The sequence below is a fragment of the Cyanistes caeruleus genome, chromosome 8, assembly GCF_971803275.1.
Source record: "Cyanistes caeruleus chromosome 8, bCyaCae1.hap1.1, whole genome shotgun sequence".
Lineage (NCBI taxonomy): Eukaryota > Metazoa > Chordata > Aves > Passeriformes > Paridae > Cyanistes > Cyanistes caeruleus.
The window spans coordinates 30173146-30193257 of record NC_141708.1 but is presented as its reverse complement, the minus strand read 5'-3'; the positions used below and the strand labels follow the sequence as shown (position 1 = coordinate 30193257).

General features: G+C 41.4%; 1 protein-coding gene across 7 annotated transcripts in view; it reads left to right on the top strand.

Moving 5' to 3' along the window:
• The window catches only part of LOC111931536 (uncharacterized), a 75657-nt gene that overhangs the window by 34323 nt on the left and 21222 nt on the right, over nt 1-20112 (top strand). The window lies entirely within an intron of this gene.

The following is a 20112-nucleotide window of genomic DNA, read 5'->3' as shown; positions in this document are numbered from 1 at the left end:
GATGTGGGCATGAGTCATTAGGTGTGGATGTGAAGGAGGCATTTAGACCTGGTATTCTGAACCAGTAACACCTTCCTGCCAGTCTGGGTTTTATTCTTGCTCCATTAGCCTTTCTAGCATGAATGTAACTGGTTTGAAGTTGATATGAATTTAGCAATTCCATTTTGGACATTCTTCCTGGGATTCCCTATGGAATGAAATTGCTTCTCTCTTCAAATGGAAACCTAACTTCAGAACCTTATTTTTGTCAGAATTGATAATGTTTTTAATCTGAATAAAAGTTAGTTCCAGCTCAACCCCTGCTCTCTGTGTTGAGAGATGAAGCAAGCAGAAATGAAGGATGTTTTCAGGCACTGTATCCTGTCTGATATCAGCCACGGCAGATGTATAAACATACTCAGGCTTGACCCTATACCCTGATTGTCATAAATGGTGCCACAGAGATCTGGGCTCTGCTCACACAGACTGGATGATTGTTTGTGATGTGTTTAATGCCATTGGGATGAACTCTGTCCTAGAGAAACTCCAGTAAAATCAAAAGCTTGTTAATAAGAAAAGCAGTTAGCTGCTATCCTAAATGAAGCAAAATGCCAAACAAAGCCGTTCTGCTGTTTGTTCCCATGCCGCCATTTAGCTGCCATGAAAGACCAGTCTTATAAATGTGAAATCATATCCATGGCAACATGCAAGCCATGTTTAACTTTGCAGCATGTTAAAAGGTACATTAAAAAAAAAGGATTTTACTGTTAAGAATAGCAGTTATGACTTTTAAGTCAGCTGCTTTAACTCAGTCAGCCTGGGAATGTTGAGCGGTGAGGGTAAGGGCCAGAGGCATAGCTTGTTCCTCAGAGCACTTGTTGCTAGACATTCCCAGAAGGTATTATTGCTTAAATACAGCTTGTGTTTTCTTTACCCAGATTCCTTTAGCAAGGAAGATATGCCAGGTTGTGATATCAGACTGCCCTGAAGTTCCACTGGTGCTATTTTGCCCTTCATGAGCAAGCAGTGCTGGGTTGCGTATCTGGCAAGCTCATGTACTTTTTGGATAAGTACTGGATTCAAGGATCCTGTTTCATGGTATGGCATCCTGGGGTTATAAGCACCCTGATCAGGTGCTGTTTAGTGACTCCTGCATCATGCTGAAAAGCAGACATTGCTCAGAGTTGGAGACCAGCTGAAGTAGGGACTAGACTGAATTAGTGTCTGGGCTTGAAAATGTATTGGGAAAAGTAACAGAAAGATCCCAACTTGAAGCAAAAGCTGAAGCTGAAAACTGCAGATGGTTTTCTTGTCTGTACGATAATGTCAAACCCAAAAAAAGGGAGTTTTCACACTGTTGTCTGTTCAGCACAAAGTGAAAATTATGTACTGGAAAATGGAGCCCTGTGTTTGGAGAAAGCAGCTCTGACTGTGCCTGTATAATACCATACAGGGCTCTGTGGAAGTTGGGCTTGACTGCTTTTGCAGAGGTCTCTGAATCCTTGAGCTCTGAACCTTCTTTGCTGTGGAGTGAAGGGAGGAAAAAAAGCAATGGGATGTGTCCTCAGTAGTTTTTATCTATTACTAGCTGCCTTGCCACAATGCCATTCAGAGTGAATTGTGCTATGAATCTCTTCTGAAAACCAGAAGTTTCTAAGGGCAGCAGAACAGCCTGTATTGGTTTTGGGGGCGCTGCCAGAGGTCACAATGGCTACAGCTAAGTTTAACAAGGCATGGTGGGAAAAAGGAACAGGATGTTCTGGTAGCTACTGTCTTGTGTCTTGAAGCAAAAGGGCTGGTAAATGCAGTAACCTGAGTGTCTGGCTCTGAAAAGACAGCATCATTTTGGAAGAACACACATGTATTTGTCTTCTATAGCTGTTTGTTATGGCTCTGGTTTCTCTCTTCTCTTTTTTAGCTGCACAGAAGTTAGGCAAAGATGATACAAGGTGCACTTCATATAGAAATTTAACGGCATATACATTAGCATGTACCTCACTTTACAGAAAAATGGAGGTATCACTACAACCTGTCCCCTCACTTTTTAGGAAAACCTCAGACCTGTGTCTAGCTGGACAAGGAGAGTTGGACTGTGCTGTATCTTTCCACTTTTGTAAAGTGGACACAGATAGTATGTTCCAGCAGGATGAATAATTTGACACTGTACCTCAGTTACTGGAGGTGCTGTGTTCAGTCTGGGGAGAAGTGTCTGAGATACCTTGCTACTAAGCTGTCTGCATGCTGGTGTGAGGGGAGAGAGGTGAAGCACCAGGCAGTACCTGAATCCACAGTAACTCTTTACCTGGGACTTAATGAGAGTCATCTGTTTTGTAGGCTATTGAAGTACCTTATCTTCAGGTGCCTAAAATGAGAGCCTAGGAGCCTGAATACTTAATTTAGACAAGAAAATTACTTTTGTTTGTAGGAAATTTCCTGAAAGGACTTCGGGAGTTATTCTGCAGTGAACTTTGGATTCTGCCTTGGGTGGTGGTATCCCTTGTGGGATATGTTTTGCTCAGTCTGTAAAGTTGTCAATACAAGGCATATTGCTATATCAGCCCTGTGGGTGCTTTGGCCTTTGCTCTGGATATTAGCTCTAGTCATGCAACTCTTCTTTTGCAAGGTGTTAGTATCTCTAGATCTGTCTGCTGGGTTCTTCCTGCTTTCATGCTGAAGAGTGTGTGGGAGAAGGTGGCCAGGAATACAGTGTTGGAATGACCTTTTATTGATGGAGGCACAGTGGTGGTGTGTGCTGCCAACACACTTTGGCAGTGGATGCATCTATTTCAACAAAGCTGTGCCTTCTACTGTTCTGCTGCTCAACCTTGTAGGAGAGAAATGGTACTTGCAGAAGCCTGTGTTGGAGGGCAGTGGGGTGTGTGATGGCTGTGCAGATGAACACCCTAGTGGGGGTGCCATGTGAGCCATGGGTTTTACCCTTCTTATTCTTCTCATTCATAGCCATGCCTGCTAAAGTCAGTTGTGTCCATGTAGCTGGGATGTCTTCTGCTGCTGTCACTTCTTGGAGAAACCTCCTTTAACAGGTCCATGAGCACTGGCTAGAACTGTGGCAACCATTGAGGACACACAAGGACTCAGAGACCCCATTAACTTGAGGACTTTCCCCTAACCTTAGCAGGCCTCAGGGAAGACCTCCAGCACTTGGATCCTGACCTCAGACCAAAAGCCTCTGTCAGATATCTTTGAGGGGAATTTGATAGAATTTTCCTCATTTCATCATTGAGTGCCCACTGGTGGTTTCTTCTTTTGAAGAGACAGCAAGACCCACTGAAAGGCTATTTTTCCACAATGGTGATTTCAGCATACTGGTGACAGCTCTGGTGGGTGTCTACTGAACCAAGAGTGTCAAAACCAACATCTAAAATGACCTTTAGGTTGTTTACTCAAAGCAGTAACAGACTCACCCCCGTCTTCCTGATAAGGCCATCACCTATCAAGAAAGAAGAAGAACGAGTGGCTAGATATGGAAATCATTGTGGGAGTGCCTAATTGAAAGCATACAGCATCATACAGAAGTAATGCTATACACCAGTAACATTTGCCTCTTTTGTGGAATATGTAGAAACCAGGAGAATTACCAGGTATTGGAAAAAAATTCATCACAACACAAATAGAAAATCTTTTCTTGAAGAGACAGATGTTTATAATTTAACTCAAGTGTCTCCTCATGCTCCATGATTCTGTTTCCTAGCTATGCAGTAAAGTATCAAAAATCAGCAACTTTTCATCTCACTTAAATGAAACAATTCAGATGATGAATCTGAATTAAACCAAGAGATTTAAGTAGACATTAAAAATTCAGCAAGCTCTTAATTTAATAGCTAGATATGTAGAAAACTAAGTACCAAAAAGAAACTAATGATTTGGTTTCCACTCTACTTTAGAAAATCAAGTTCTTTCTTACAAAAAAGTTTCTGCATAATCATAAGACAAAAATATACTTCCTTATATACATATAAAATATACATGCCTTAGAAAATATTGGTATTCTAATCAATTTACCTCATTAAGCTATATTGTAGTATTTCACCATCTCTAAATAAGCTTTGTTTTAGCTAACGTTCACCTGATTTAGTTGTTTTTCTTTTATTAATTTTTTATTATTTAATTTATATTAATTTTTATTTCAGGTCAGAATAGCAGCACCATCTAATCCCACTTTTGTATTTGCTAGAGAATATCTAGACTGGCTAGTGTGAGGGTTTTCATCCTGGAAGGTTTTAGTAAGATCCCTCTCCACTTGATATATAGGTCACATAAGTACTGAAAGCTTTAGATGTGATACAACACCTAGTAATAAACTGTTTTAACTTTTTTTTTTTTTTTTAAGGGGAAAGAGATACCACATTTTGGCAGTGTTTCCTCTCAAACCTCAGACACTTGCTGACCTGCTGTGTAGATCTGTGCTGTGGTTGCAAAGTATCAAGACAGAACTAAGGATTTTTATATCTACTCTTCCCACCCAATAACTCTTCCCCCTTCCCTGTCTGTCAGGTAGTTTCTGAAGGCATTGAGGAGATAGGAAGGGAAGGGAAAAAGAACTGACCATTGGACAGATAAATGGAGAATAATGCCAACGACTAAGCCTCATTTCTTTAGAAATACAGCCTGAAAATGCCTTGGTAATTAGAATGGATTGTGAATGTATTAGAATGTTGGTTTTTTTGGAGGGGGCAGGGGAAGCAAGGTAAAAGCAACTGGTTTCCATGTCTGATTAAGGAATTTGCGAGTGCTTGGGGCAAGTGTTCCATTCTCTTCCTTTTAAACTCTGAGCTTTTTTAACGAGAATGATGGTTTTCTCTTTTCTTGTGCTGTTGTGATACATCATGGGAACATTTGGCAATGATGCATGTTGGACATGGAGCCCTGTTGCAGCTAATGGGCCATGAGGGATAATGACGTCCAAACCAAAACTCCAGTTAAGTCACTGGGATGTTCAATTTCTTATCAAATTTTGGAGTTTTATTTGCAATTTTCTATGCAAAGCAGGCACTTGGAGTGGAAAAGGTCATTTTGATAAAAATCCAACTTTTCACTAAAATCAGTTCTCTTCAGCACCCTGTCCCAAAATCTGTTATGTTCACAGTGTTCCAGAACAGCCTTGCCATCTGTCAGAAGCATTTTTAGGTAACAAATTATTCAACCTAACTGTGCCCTGTCTTTACCACACCAGTTGCGTTGTCTTTGAACTTCCTTGGGATAGATAAGCCTGAGGCTCACCAAAGGCAGCAGGAATCTCCAGACACTGAAGCAGAATCTCTAGAGCCAGGAAATAGGAATGTCCTGAGGACGTGGGTGTTTCTGAAGCACCAGACATCTCCTGAGTAGGGATGTCTTTACCTACTACTGCAGAAAGCGTGTTCCAGCACAGAGGTAGTGCTGTTCCAGAAAGGAGTGTATATCTTGCTCTCCCTTTAAAATGGATCCTCTTGCATATTTTGTACTCTGGTAGGAGGTGGGAGGTCACACTGAGACTCTTCCTTACAAGATCCAAATTCATATTACCCACCCCCAGTTACTGCCTAAAACATATGAAAAGTTCTCAGATAAAGGATTTTTCTCTTTCAGCCATGTGTCCTTATCACTAGGCTGAGAATTCAGTGCTCTTAGGATCAAAGCCTGAATTTTTGTTTAGAGGGGAGTCCCCCTATCCAAAACCCTGTGGTTAAGGCATTTTTTGAGGAGGTGAGAGACAAGGGTTTGAACTGATGAATACATATCTCATGCTTCTTTTCAAGAGCATACTAATTACTAGACTGTGATATGAGAAGCAGACGGTGTTGCAACTATCAAATTGGTTTCTCAGCCTGGGTTTCAAAAGCAAGTGGCCTCAGCCAAGTTTGAAGTCCTGGCAGCGCTGGGTCAGTGTGCTCACAGCTGTGCTGCCTCCACAGCTCTCTGGGATTGGCTCTCAGACTGGAAATAAGTTCTGTCAGCTGTCTGAAGCTGGGGAATATCCGGGACAGGCGGGGTGATATGGGAAGCAGTTAAAGGGCACAGATGGCTCTGGTGGGGGTAGAGGAGAAGCCTTCTCTAGCCACAGTTTTAGGGAATTAACTTTCTCCAAATGCTGAGTTGTACATGCAACATGTCACTGAGAGCTGTTGAATATTTTGTTGTGAGACCACTAATAGAACTTGATAGACACATTCACCAGTTGGTGGAACAGAGTTACCCATCATTTCTGAGTTTAAGTGAACAGGACTTCAGTTGTGGTTAAAGTTTTGGGGTTTGGTTTTTTTGTTTGGTTGTTGGTTTTGGGCTTTTTTTTTGTTTTGTTGTTGTTTTGGGGTTTTTTTGTTTGTTTGTTTGTTTTTTAAATGCACTTCAGTCTCTTGCTGGACTGGAACTTTAAACAGTGTTATTTTTTCTCCTCAAGTCTCCTCCAAGATAAGGTTTCCTTGTATTCTGAAATGATGTGGCAGAAGGCAAAAAATAATCTTGTGACTCATTAGAAAATAAACAGAGGCATAATTGCTGTCTGTGTTGCGGTCCATTTAATCTTTTCTCTCTCCAGTCATGGAAAAAAGTTCATAAAAAAAAGTTGAAGTCTAGTGTGATATTTTTGAGAGAAGCCAGCATAAAAAAATTACAGAAAAGAGAGGGAAAAAAAAGCCCCAATACAGGTGCTATACATTATCTTGGACAAAATGGATTAAATTTCTGACACTCTACTCATCAAATTCTGACCTTGATTTGACCCCATTGGCTTTTTACTGTTTGATGTTCTCAAACGATTTGGTGCCACTTTTCCTTAGTAGTGCAGTTCATTTTGAGTATTAGATAGAGATCAATAGTCATAGCTTGAAATTGGCACTTTTGGACAAAAAATATGTGTGGCAGTAACATAGATTTGATAGTAGTTCAGTTAAGAAAATGGTGTACTCTTTCATTATTGTTTCCAATGACAGTATCCAGAGTGTTACTTCATTCTTCTAGCAAGCTTCTGACAGTCTTGTGTAATATCTTATCTATCAAAGAGTTTTCATTCCTCTCCTTTCATGCTTGGCTTCTGGAGTGGAACTTTATTTAAAAGGTCCCTGAAATTAGGAAGAATGACCATGGCACTTTTGTTATCAGGAAGAAATAAAGCCCCTTACTTCTAGACTTGTGTCTGGCCTCCTGCTTGCCCACATTGAAATCTCATTTATTGTGCTGGCTGTATGGTGGGAGCTTGACTGCCAGGAGGAAATAAGTGGCCTGTTGGATAAGACTTAATCTTCTAACAGGTAGGTAGGTTTTGCATACTGACTTCCCCACCTTTGTCCGTGTGAAAGCAGCCCATTGGTGCAGTGAGAGGTGGGTCTTCATTCAAGGGGTGTTTATTCCTGAAGTGCAGCTTGAAGTATGCCTTTGGAGCATACAGCTGCTCTGGAGTGCTGGGCTGGGGCTCAGGCAGTCTCTAGGGCACAGGGTTTGCCAGGACTGCTCCTTTCTGTGGGGTCCCACTCTGGAACATTTGGTGCTGTTTATGTACAATGAAGCTCTTCTTCAGGCTTCCATCTGCAGATCCTGACCATTTGGGGGAATTTTCAGCGTGCCACTAAGATCTGGCCTCTGGTGCAGGTGTGTCCTTCCTCCAGGATAACTTTGGATATCCTGACTCCTGTAATCCAAATTTGACAGGTAGCTGAAAATATCTTTTTGACCAAATTAAATTAAATTATGTATGTGGGGGAGAGGAAAAAAACACGTATGGGCTAAGGACAGGTTGTGAGAGAGGCACTTGTGAGAGAGATGTCATCACAGTCTCAGGTGCAGGGAAATGTCAACCATGGCTTGTGCCTTCTTCATACCAAGGAAGAGTCCAACCTTTGGACACAGATGAATAAGGAACTTGGCTGCAGTGTTCTTCTGCTCCTGGAATTATTTTATTAATTTTGTCATATGTCCTAAGAAAATTGTGAGCGCCTCTGTTTCAACAACTACTTGAAAAGCATTCCCATAAGTCCCCCAAATCTTAATGAAGTAATTTGTCAGGTGCCTTCTGAAGAGCTTTCTTAAGTGCCAAGCACTAACAATTTCAGATCAGCAAAGTCCTTAGTTTCTTCTAGGCTGTTTATTTGAGAACCAAGGGCCCAAGCAGTTTTACACATATAATTTTTTACTATTTGGAAGCCAAGATGCCCAGTTTAAAACCATCTCAACTCCTACTGGCCGTTCTTGCATACCTGATACATGACCTTGTTGGGGAAGAGAATGCAGAGCATATATGATGCATAATATGCAGAGCAGTGGTTTGGATGGTATGCAGGATATTTAGATTGTGTAAATAATTGATAATCCAAGAAAATCAACAAGTCAGTGTCCATTTAGAGTCATTGATTATCTACTCCATGCTGCTAGCAATAATGTCTGTTTGGATCAAAAGAGCACAGTGAGACTCCCAAAAGGCTGGAATGTCTTATTTTATTAAGAAACCTGTGGCGTGTCGTTATCAGCCTTTCCTAGCCAGCATTCAGAAGTCACACAGTCTGAATGCAAATACAGGCTGCAGGGAAAATGGAAGGGCAACCAAGGCCTGTTTCCAAAGGATTCCTGCATCTGGAGTAGACACCTCAATAGAGATGGCTCTGAATAGAAGCAGTTGTGGTAGGTGCACCATGATGCTTTTCATGAAGAAGTGGGGACTTCTGTCCCAGGGACAGGCATCTGCAAGTGGTTATATTTTCTTTTCTGTTTCCTTTAGAATTAAGTCTCTGGAAAGTACTTGCAGATAAAATGAGGACAAAATATTTTTCCATGACTTTCTGGCTGTTTAGTAGAGGAGCAATGGCAATGATGAGTAAAGACTGCTGAGAAGGGATATTGTAGATACCCATAACTCATACTCTTTACTTGACAGCACCTCTGGGGCCTGTAGATATGAAATGGAGTTAGACCTTGTATTAAGGATCTTCACACTTTTGTTCTCTGACTCAAGTCTGGAAATGCTTTATGTACTGCCTTCCTGACATTTGTTGTGTCCTGAAGACAATTGCATATAGTATACTTCTTCATAGGCCTGTGTTCTTCCACCCATAAGCCCCACCCTGCTATCAGGAGTGCTTGGAGACATACCAAAGCAAGTATCTCCTCTTGTGTGACCTGAGTTTAAATGCAGCTGTTTGAGGAGATTTTCCCTGATGAGGACACAGCATGTGTGCCATGAGACCGACTTCTCAGTTATGTGGCTGGAGTTCAAACATCATCTTGTAGACAGAAGCCTATGAGTACACAGCTACATGAGGGTTGGAAACTTCAATTCCTTTCAAGGGTGTGTCTTTGTAACAGTCTCCATCCGTAATCAATAAGCTCATGATAAATCACAAATTCCTCTCCTGTTGACCAAGTATCAGTGATGCTGAGTACCAGCAATTCTCATTAGCTTCAATAGCCACTGCAGGTACTGGGCATCTTGTTATATCTGTTCACCTCACAGGGAGCCACACTGTTCAGTTGTCTTTGGGAATATATGCTGTACTCATTGGCTGGGATTTGTCACTGATAAAATAAAGTTACCACACTGCTTTCAGTCCCATGTAAAACCAGGAACAGAAATTTAGTGAAAACAAACCTTTAATAAAACTTTGACTACAGTTTTCACCATCTTCTGAAATATTTTAGGTAGGCCAGCTTCTCACATATCTTTCTGTCACTCATCTGCAACCCTGAGCAGCTGCCTTCCTTCCCAGGTTCAGTTTTAAACCTAAAATAAGGCTCAGCCTTGCTTTCCAACAGCCATTGAGTGTGTTTTGAGAAGCAGTGCCACTGTAGCTGTTCCTGCTCCTCTCTTGTTTATACTTTTCCTGACTGATAAGTTTCAGTGCCTAGGTACATTACTTGTGAGTTTTTCTAAAGCAGCTCAAAAGCTGTATCAGCAGATTTTTCTCATTTATAACATCAGCTATTCAGACTGGTGTGTAACTGTCTCTAGAGGACACGTAATGATTCACACAAACACGTCTCAGTGGTGTGATAGAAAAAAAGAAGAGCTTTATTTTTCCGACTTCAGTATTTATAGATTCTTGACAATGACCAGGGATTGGATAATTAAGGTACCACCTTCCCAATCACACTGGTCATGCGAAATGTCCATCAAAAGACGTTTCTTAGAAGGAATGTATAAACATCTATGTTTATAGTTACTTTCCTGGGAAAGTGTCTAAAACTATGAAAAACAAAATCAGGAAGCTTATTTTTCAGGGCGACATCTCACCCTTTCTTCTTTAAAAAAAAGAAAAAGAAGATGAACAGAGAAAATGAACAATATTCTAAACAATCAAAAGGAAAATAACAAAGAAAATAACCAATGTTATAAACAAAATCAGAAGGCTGTAGTTTCAGGGTGATATGTAACAACTTGATTGAATATACTTTCAGGTGATACCATTGATTACTAAAGCAACGCATGCACTTACGGGTAAGATATGCTTAAAATGTCTTGATTAGTCAGGAGTGGAGCCCTTAATCTGTTCTGCATCCTGTAGTTCACCAGGAAGGCTGGATGCTCTGTGGGAGCAGAAGCAAACTCCAGAACACTGGAGGTGAACTGAAGAGAGTAATCACTGAAGGACTTGACATATGAGATTTGATCACCTTGCTGAATTTTGGGGATTCTTCAGGGATGGAATCTGTGAGAAATCCCTGGCATGCTGCTAATTACATGAAATTGATAAATAAAGTGAATTGTTTTTAGAACAGAAGCTGGCATATTGTAAAAATATCAAATGATAATGCTATGGTAGTTGATATACAGAATGTGCATTTGCAGCCTTGACTGTTACGTGCTTCTAGGATTGCTAGGAATTTTAGGTACACACTTATTACAACTTTTAGTGTAGACAAAATACCCAGCAATTTTTAAGTAAATTATTTAGAACAGGAATTGCAAAATCAAAATAAATTGCATATTTGCTTTATTACCAGGGACTACGCAGGTGCTACAATTAGGATGGTTTGTCAGAGCCAGATGTAAAAATGCTGCCTTCAGATAACTCCATCCTTTGCACACTGTCTTACTATGATATCTTCTGTGTATACTCGTGTTGGTGTGGTATGGTTGCCCTCTGCTTGACTGTACAGAAGGAAGTGCGTGAGTTTGGGGGTCTGGAAAGAAGCATTTTTGTGGACACCCGACTGGTATGTGGGGCATGAGTAAACACAGCTATGCAGCTTTATAGATTGAGAGTGGTATTCTTGGAGGCTCAATGGTGCCTGTGCTGTTTTGGCTCAGCTGTTTTGGTGTGTGGCTGAGTTTTCTGAATTGTGGTTATAGCCATGTTGAACAATGGATTGCAGTAACATCCTGGGGCTGATTGTAGCAATGTGATAAAATAATGGATTGTGGTTTGTAAAGGAAATACTGGACTTCGGTGCTTTTAGGAGTGATACAGTGTCTGCTCTGCAATATTTTTAGCAATACATACAGAAACAAATAATCTTTGGGGTTGCTTAGTGTTTTTCCAAGCTTTTATTAGGTTGTTAAATGTAAAATCTGGGCCATCTTGAATACAGTGGAAAACTGCCTTTGCCTCTTTTGGATCAGGATTCTTCCCTTGTATCCTCCTACAGTGCCTACTGTACTTGGTAAATGACCAGAACCCCATCACAGCTAACCTAGGAAAACAGAGAGCATCTGAGCTGTACTTTTGAAATTCAGTGCAGTGCCTCCAGGTAGTGCTGAAGGGCAGATGTTGTGCCTGGGCACTCTCATTGCTTGTCTCCATGCTGAGGGTCTTCTGAGCAAAGAGGTAGGAAGAGTCAGCAGGGAACACAGCTGCTTGACAGCAAGGCTCAGAGATGGCAAGGGACTGATGGCAAACCAGAGGCACAGCTGAGGAGGGATGCTGTTGGCCTGACTACCTCTGATCATGTAGCAGTCTGTGTGTGCAAGGAATTTAGATAGGATCACAACTAAGTAAAGTTACATTGCATTAAATGCATCCCAGAAGAAAGCAACTTCTGCTTCAAAATCCTGACTAACAAACTAACTAACCAACCAGAAAACAAACTCTCAATTGCCCAGAAGTTTTGCTTGTAATGGGTATTAGCACATGGATATTCTCCAAATGTAGGTGACAAATATTTGGAGTTGGAGTGTGTAAAATGGTGCCATACCTCATTTCTCAGCAATGCAAACCTGCATCAGTTTGGCCATGGGCACATCTCCTCTCATGTCTTAATTCTAAGTAGACAGATGATAGTGACTATTCATACTTCAGATGCTGCTATTCCTCTTTTGACATCAGAACACTTTAAAAAGGTGGGATATTGCTTCAGGTCAACTGCGGGCTGAAGAATTTCTATACTGTATTTTAACCTAAAGAGCAGTTTATAAAAAGCCCAGTTTATAAATCTCTCAGAGATCTTAGACCAGTACTGATCTCCAAATGATAGCCTCTTGGATATTATTGCTGAAACTTTCTGGAAGTAGTGCAAACCAGGAGGGAATAATTAATCCTCAGAGTAACCCCATTTACTCTAGCAGTTTGGCCTTGAGGGAGGTAGGAGCACTTGATGTCTGACAGCAGCCCCAAATGTCAGTATTTCTCCACTCATTCGTCTGCTTGCTGTGGTAGATTTCATGCCGTTATAAGCTGTTTATGTACAGCCTGATCAAAGTACTTAATGACAGGGTTAATTTCTGTGTATAATGAGGAAGTCAAGACAGGAGACAGGTACTGTGTAATCGAATTTTTCATTTTGGAATTTGTTTCTCTTCATGTAGAGCTTAGCTTTGATTTTTATTACCATTAATGTTTGCATTTACTGTTCTTTCTAGTTTCTCAGATGAGCTAAACCTACTGCAAAAATAGTGGAAGCACTGAATTGTTCCAACAGCTTCCATGAAAGTATGAGGATAAAATAAAGAGTCTATAACTTCTCTGCAAGAAGACCTCAAAGTGCAGTTTGGTTTGGGGGGCCAATAAAATTGCACTTCTTGAACAGTCTAATGAGACATCTAATCCTCTTTTTCTGACTCAGTAGGTATAGGCACAGACATGGATGCTTAGATATCTCTGTACACAGCCAGAGAGACAAAGACTTATGTTAAAATCTGGAAATCTTTCAGTTCATGAAATGTGTGTCTTCAGCAAGACTTCGCAGGCATAAATTAATCCCTTTGAAAGAGCTGATATTGAAAAGGAATGGTTCTCCTTTTTTTGAAAGATGGAAATGGAGCATTAGATCTGCATTTGCCCTGCTTATTTTGGTTTTCATTTTTAGATGCAGTGAGTGCTGTAAATATTTCTGTACATTCAGAAGTCTGGGGTACAGAAGGGATAGAGGCCTTAAAAAGCATGTTTCTCTGAGGTAGCTAGATTCAGGAATCAGGCTGGAAGTGGGAATGAATGGGCATATCCACACTACACTGCATCCACTGTTTTTCTGTTTTTCTAGCATTCTATATATTTCAGAAAAAATAGGGGTTTAAAAATTCATGCTAAATTCTGCGGACTACTGTTCCATTATATATATATGTGTATATATATATATATAGGTTGTCTTATAAGGTTTCTACCTTATGGAGGTATAAATCCTTCATTGTGAGCTAAGTGTGCGCCTCTATGAGGACCACTGTGCAAGCTGTAGTTTGCAAATGCAGTGGGAGGCTTTGCTCATGTTAATTTGGGCTCAGTCATGCACCTTTTTTCCTCTTTTACATGCAAATAGCATCTGTGTCAATCTCTGGGATGCCTGCTTGTTCCTTTAATAGTGAGATTCCAGTTCATACCTTCAACCAGTGCATTGAACCAGTGCATTTGTGTGTGGGCAGAGGTATAGTGCAGTTGTACAGCTGCTCTCAAGGGAAGAGCTGTGACAGAGGTTGGAACAAGTTAGTGAAATAGAGAAGTCTTGAAAGAAGACACTGAGCTTTTCTGGTATGTTTTCATTTATTTTAAAAAAAAAAGAAAAAGTGTGGGAGTGGAAAAGAGCAGAGATCTACACAAAATGATAATCCATTATCCTGCCCCCATAAAAAGGGATCTCTTGACTGCCAGAGAGATCCATTTCTTTCTTCTGACCCCAAGGGTTCTGGCAGCAGCTGAGGCTGGAGCACATCAGCCACCAGCCTGTGTAGCTGGGATGACTGTGGGCTGAGTGCAAGTACTTGGATTCCTCATCATGGTGCCCTAGTGTTGAGGGAGCTGGGCTGGTGAACTGTTCTGGTGGGATCTGCTGCAGGCATCATGCTCCAGAGGGTCCCTGGTGTTGCCAAGCCACTGGCTGTCCCATGCTCTGCTCTCCCATGGTTTTACATGGTGGAGTACAGCTGCCCTGCTGTGAAGACAAGGAAGTTCAGGGTACTTGCTTGGACTAGCAGGCAAACTGAGTACAAGGCATATTAGTATGATGTTGTTTCTTCTATCTTCAGCTTTCTCCTCTGCTTTATGGTTATGGCTACCTGAACCTAGCCACCACCTTCCTTTTCCTCTCCTGCTCTTGTCACAGAAGTCATTGCAAAATTATTCAGGTGAAACAATTTCTGTGACATCACTTCACATGCTGTTTACTGAAAAAAGTTGGTATTAGTACCATGCAGGCCACAGAATGTGTTGTATGAGGACTAGTTTAAAAGGGTATTTGATTTAAGGTGCAAGGATTTCCAGAAGTTTGGAGTACAAAGTTTTCTAAGAAGGTCAGCTCAAAAGAATATGATATCCCTGTGAAGTTCTTAGCTAAATCTCAGTAGGCAGCTTGTCACAAGGGTTTTCAGAAGATGACAGCTCACCTTTTGGAATGCCCTAGCCCATGTTTGTTTTCTTCCCCAAAAAGACTGGCCTGATATCAATGCCACAGCAAGACTCAGTGTATAGCCAGGATTCAGCTTACATTCTCCTGTGTGTGTGTGTCCATGGACATCCTTGAGGGCTGTAAAATGATAACTGTGAAATATCTCTGCCTTTGACATGCTTTATAATCTACTTGATCATATCATATAATCTACTTGATCTAATTGATCACACATACTGTGTGATACAGGTGGCAGAGGTGGGGTCAGGGATAAAAACACATGTACATGCTTTAGTCACAGTAATGGCATCAAAGTCATGCCACCTTTATAGACAGAGGAGGCCCTTAAACCCATCTCTAGTCTCCCACTGATCCAAGGGGAAACAAGGCTGTAACCTGTAGAGTCTCCACTGACTTCAGGTTTGACAATGCTACTCATTATGTGGGTAATATGTTGTGACACAGTAGGATAAAATTCTGGCCCTATTAATGACTGCGGATTTTGGTACTGATTTTGGAAGTATTTTACAATTTCAGCTGTAGAAATTAGTGGTAAATTCCATGATGAAATAATCTAATTATTTCCTATCAAACAGGCTATTCAGCAACATGGCTATTCCAGAAAATGTTTTCAAATGGAACATGTTGAGCTGTTGACCCCACGAAGAAATACATGCATACAATAGAATTACTTTCTGTCTATTTAACACTTGTGTGTAACAATGTGGGTTTGGTTATATTGTTCTCCACCATGACAATTTATCCAAACCAATTTGTTGTCTGGCCTAAATTTTGCAAAAATACCTGGCCTTTAAAACCTTTTGAGAAAGGGTGATATTTGCAGCTGACATATCTACAAGTAACTTAGATCAAGTTATTGATCAGTCCTGTATATGTCGCTTTCCAGTGGGAGGATGAGATAGAGAGGCCAATCCATTACTGCAGCCATCTACCACTGGAAAGCAATAGCACTAATGATACAGGTTTTCAATAGCTGATTTATATTATCCTGCAGTCAACAAGAACTCATGATTTTGTCACTGTACTGTTTAAAGGAGCACTTCCAATGCTGCCAGGCCCCAAATCTGACCTTTGTAATACAGCTGCTGTGTTATGAGCTGGAGAAAACTGAACAAAACCCCACCCGTCCTGCAGAGTATGGTCTGGACAAGCTCTTTGCTCACTGAGCAATGGATCTTGTGAGCCTCCAGTTAACATGAGGCTCTTTCTAGGGAGTTGTGGTAGTCTGGCATTTAGGGAAAGAAGTGGAAAACACCCACAGAAGTGATTTCTCTGAGAGAGGCTGCTGGGAGTTTCTTTTCTGCTTGAGATCAAGCCAGTAGCTGGCCAGTTCTGAGAACTGTCAGCATTTTGCACCATTGAAAAGTAGGTTCACCTTTGTGAATACCATCTTTTAAAAACCCAAGCTTGGGAACTTATTTTCTTTTTCTTTCTGGCCTTGAAAGGTAGCAGAACTCTGGTGGGGCTGGGCCACGCCAGTACCCGGCTCGGCTGAAATTCTGCCGCCACTGAGTTTTACCAGAAGCTGCCGGGCAGGGGGAGGGGAAGCCATCAGCCCTCAGCTTGCTGCCTCTGAGTGCTAGCCTGGCTGCTGAAATGCTGGCCGCCCTCCCCCAGCATAGCCACCTAAACAGCTCTGGCCACTGGCCCCAGCAGAGATCACGGGACCATCCACAAGACCTGGGCCAGGTTTAACCCTTTCACTACACAGATGAGACCTGCAGTCTTTTCTCTCCAGGGAGAGAAAAAGATGGGAGCGATCAACACGTAGAGACAACATGAAACATCAAGGTCAGTAAAGAAAGAGTCTAGCCTCAGATGAAAAGAGAATGAGGAGATGCTCTAATAAGCTGAAATATTCTTTTGGTAGAGCCATGGAAATGGATAATAATGTTCTGAAAAATAACTCCTTTAATTCTTGAAAGAGTATTAGGGGAATGAAGCATTCAAGCTGTAGATCTGAGCAAAGGTATCCATTGATAAAGTTATGCAGATGGTGGAGTATCCCATGAAACACTTAAACTGAGAGAGAGAGAGGGAGAGAGAGATGGGAGCTGATAAAGACCCTTTGCCCTCAGGGAGAGAAGAAGAAAACCTGTTCCCAGAGATGGTCACGGAAAGAGATGGAGAGAACCTTTGCCTTTGAATAACTCTTCCTTAAAATAATACCCCTTGAATTCATGGCCCATGAACACACCTTTAGAAAGGCTGTAAAAATGGGAGGAAAGCGTGATGGCAGAGTTTATGCCCAGGCGGCTGCCAGTCGTAGAAATGAAAAGCCACGAGAAAACTGTTAATTGTGAAGAGCTCTCCATGGAATGACAAGATAAAACTCCTCTCCCTACAAAGACTGATGAAAAGACTGTTGTATAGTTGGTACTGCTTTAACATCCCAGGTTTTGTCTTTATGTTGTCAGTTGGGAAAAGAAAGCTTGGGTGGGGGGAGAAAAGGTTTCAGGAGGTTTTATTCTAGTTTCTTATTCTTGTAGTCCTGTTAAAGTTTCTTTATTCCTTTTAAGTTTTAAGCCTGTTTTGCTCTTCTACTAATCCATTTCTCATAGCAAGAAATGAGTAAGTACCCTGGTATTTTAGCTAGAGCTAAAACTCACCACAGGAGTGATTCTTGTTAAGATTCACTTTAGTTCCACCAGCTGCTCCCCAGAATTATGCTACCCAGAGGGGAGGATGAAGTTCTTTCTCTGGGCAAATATTGCACTTAGAATCTCAGTGACCAACTGCTAGTTTGGTGGTGATTAATGAGAAATATGTGTCAGTGACTATAAATGAGAGGCTAGTTCCCCCTCTTCTTCCTTCTAGTGATATGAGTACTTTGGGCAGCACAGAGGAAGTGTGTGCAGAATCCAGCATGGAGTAGAGCTCCTGAGGGAGATGGCAGCACCAGTGAGAAGCTGAGTTTGCTGGAGAGTTTTTGATGAGCCATGCAAGACCTGGCCTGGGCAGTCAGTGGGCACAACCCCATCCTCTCTTTGGATCATGTTTGAACATGGCAACAGTCACATCAGCTCAATGAGGCTGGGGTCTTGTTTTGGGAGTTCCTAGCAACACAGGCATGAGGGGAAGGCTGTGTGCAGAGCAGCCAGGCACTAAGGGGAGTGGGGATGTCGTGTGGAGCTCTGCATGCTTGGATGGGCTGACCTGCAAGGACAAGCACTGTGTTTTTGGACTTTTACACACCCTGTTTTCACACAAACATTTCATGCAGATTTGTAAAATGCAATAGCTGCCAAGCATATTTTACACAGTCACAGTCTAGTGACTGAAGGATCCACTAATTAAGAAGCCTCTAATTAAGCTTTTAAATGATAAACTGTAATGGCTCTAGTGCAGCTGTTGTAAACTATAGAGTAAATTATATCCAGTTGAAAGAGGCCTTAATTACATAATTATATAATATACTCTAAAGACTTTGAAAGATAAAATAAGTTTTAGTATTTACAATTAAAAAAAACAAGGGAGTAACAATAGAGCTCTTAAACCAATGAAAGCAAGGAAATTCAAAGTTAATCTGAAAAGCTGTGCTGATACTTTCTTTTATTCTCATGTTCTAATTTTTGGAGGGTTGTTTTTGTTCTTTTTTGTTTTCATGATGGATGTGATGAAGAAGTATTGTCAATCAGGAGTTTATGTCCCCTGCTTTCTTTTTTTCTTTCTTTTATAGGTCCATGTATAGTATTAATGATAGCAAACTTTCTTGGGCTTCATTTTTGCAGAAATTCCTAGCAAGAACACATTTGTCAGCCAGCTTCTCTCCCGATTTACAGAATGGTTGGTTGTTACACATGCATTTTTAAAGTCAACAGGACCTCAAAAGTTGGTGACATTTGGCCCTTTGAGACCATGTTTAGGCCACATCTACCCAGTGTGTTGTTGGTGCAATGTTGGCAGCTGTTCTCCATGCTGGACTTGCCAAGTAGAGAAGAGGATTGGATATATCTAGGACAATTCAGCTAAGTGGAGATTGCATTCTGGGCTTCTTTTTTACAAGGTTTAGTTCTGCTGCACTGAAACTGAGGAGGGTTTAGCCCTTGCCCACATTGGGCAAGCCTAGCCTTTAGACATCAGCACTCTTTCCCTCACCCCAGCTCTGCCTGATAGTGCCTTCTTGGGAACCTCACCAGCTCTGTCTCCAAACCTGCATCTGCTCTCAGCCGCCCTCGCTTACCCAGCCCCATCTGCTGCCCTTCCTTTTCATCTCCAATCACAGCTGACACTGATGTGCTGCAGTGAGCAAATCCCCCTTTATAGAGAAAAGGAAAGATGTGTCTGATGTGAGCCTAGTGGCTCTGCTCTGCTCATCTGTTGCAAGTTCTTTTTGTTTCTTCAATTACTGCTTCTCAGGACAAGGGCTGTGCTTTTTGTGTCTGTGAACTGCAACTACACAGAAGATACAGACAGTAGGCTGTGGAGAGAGCTTAATTCCTACAGCTGTTCTTAGGGACTGGCCTTCAGTGTTTTTAGAACCAAGCACCCCATGACAGCCAAACGAGTAGTGCTTTTTGTTGCTTATTCCAGCCACATTCAAGTATTTTTATCTGGAAATGTCATAGTGAGGGAAATAAGGAATACAGATCTCACAGTAAATTTTTATGGCTGATTAATTAACCCAAAGAGTATTAAATTGTGCTAATGTAGTTTGCCTCTTCGATGCTGTCTTTAGACTTCAATAGAACTAAATACATGCTTAAAGTTAACTACATGCATAAGTGCTGTGGTGAATCGGGGCCTAGGGCATTAATTAGAACTTGGCTCAGATTTACTTTCAACGCTTTTCCCTCTTTTTTTTTTTTTTTCCTTTTTTTTTTACTCTTCAGCACTCAGCAGTTTAATTGGTATGCAGATGTTCCCCTTTATTGCTGGCAGAGGCCTCTGTCACTGTTCTGAAGGTACTCAGACTTCAAGGCTGGTAGAGTGGGCAGGAAGAAGCCCCCCCTGAGTGCTTTCAAGCTTTGTGGGAAATAATGATATATGAGACAGGGATTCCTTTGGAACCTGAAGGGAACATGACAGACAGAATAATATGGGAGGAAAACATTGTCTTCACAATTAAGACTGATGGTCTCATCTTGTCTTCTTGTTATTGTTACCAGCCAAGACTGAGATGAGATGTTATGAAGAACTTCATTTTGTGGCAGGTTCTGTATGTTGGGCACACTGCGCTCAGTGGTAGCTTTCCATCCAAAGTACAGGTATTGACAGGCTCTGAGGAACTCTTTGAGGTGGTGGTTTAGCTTAAAACCTAGAATTCCTTCCAGCATTGAGATGCATTTTGTCAGGAATGACAGTTGCAATTTGATAATCTTTTACCACTTTGCCTGCCTATATGAAGAGTTGTTGGACACAGGAGTGTCAGCT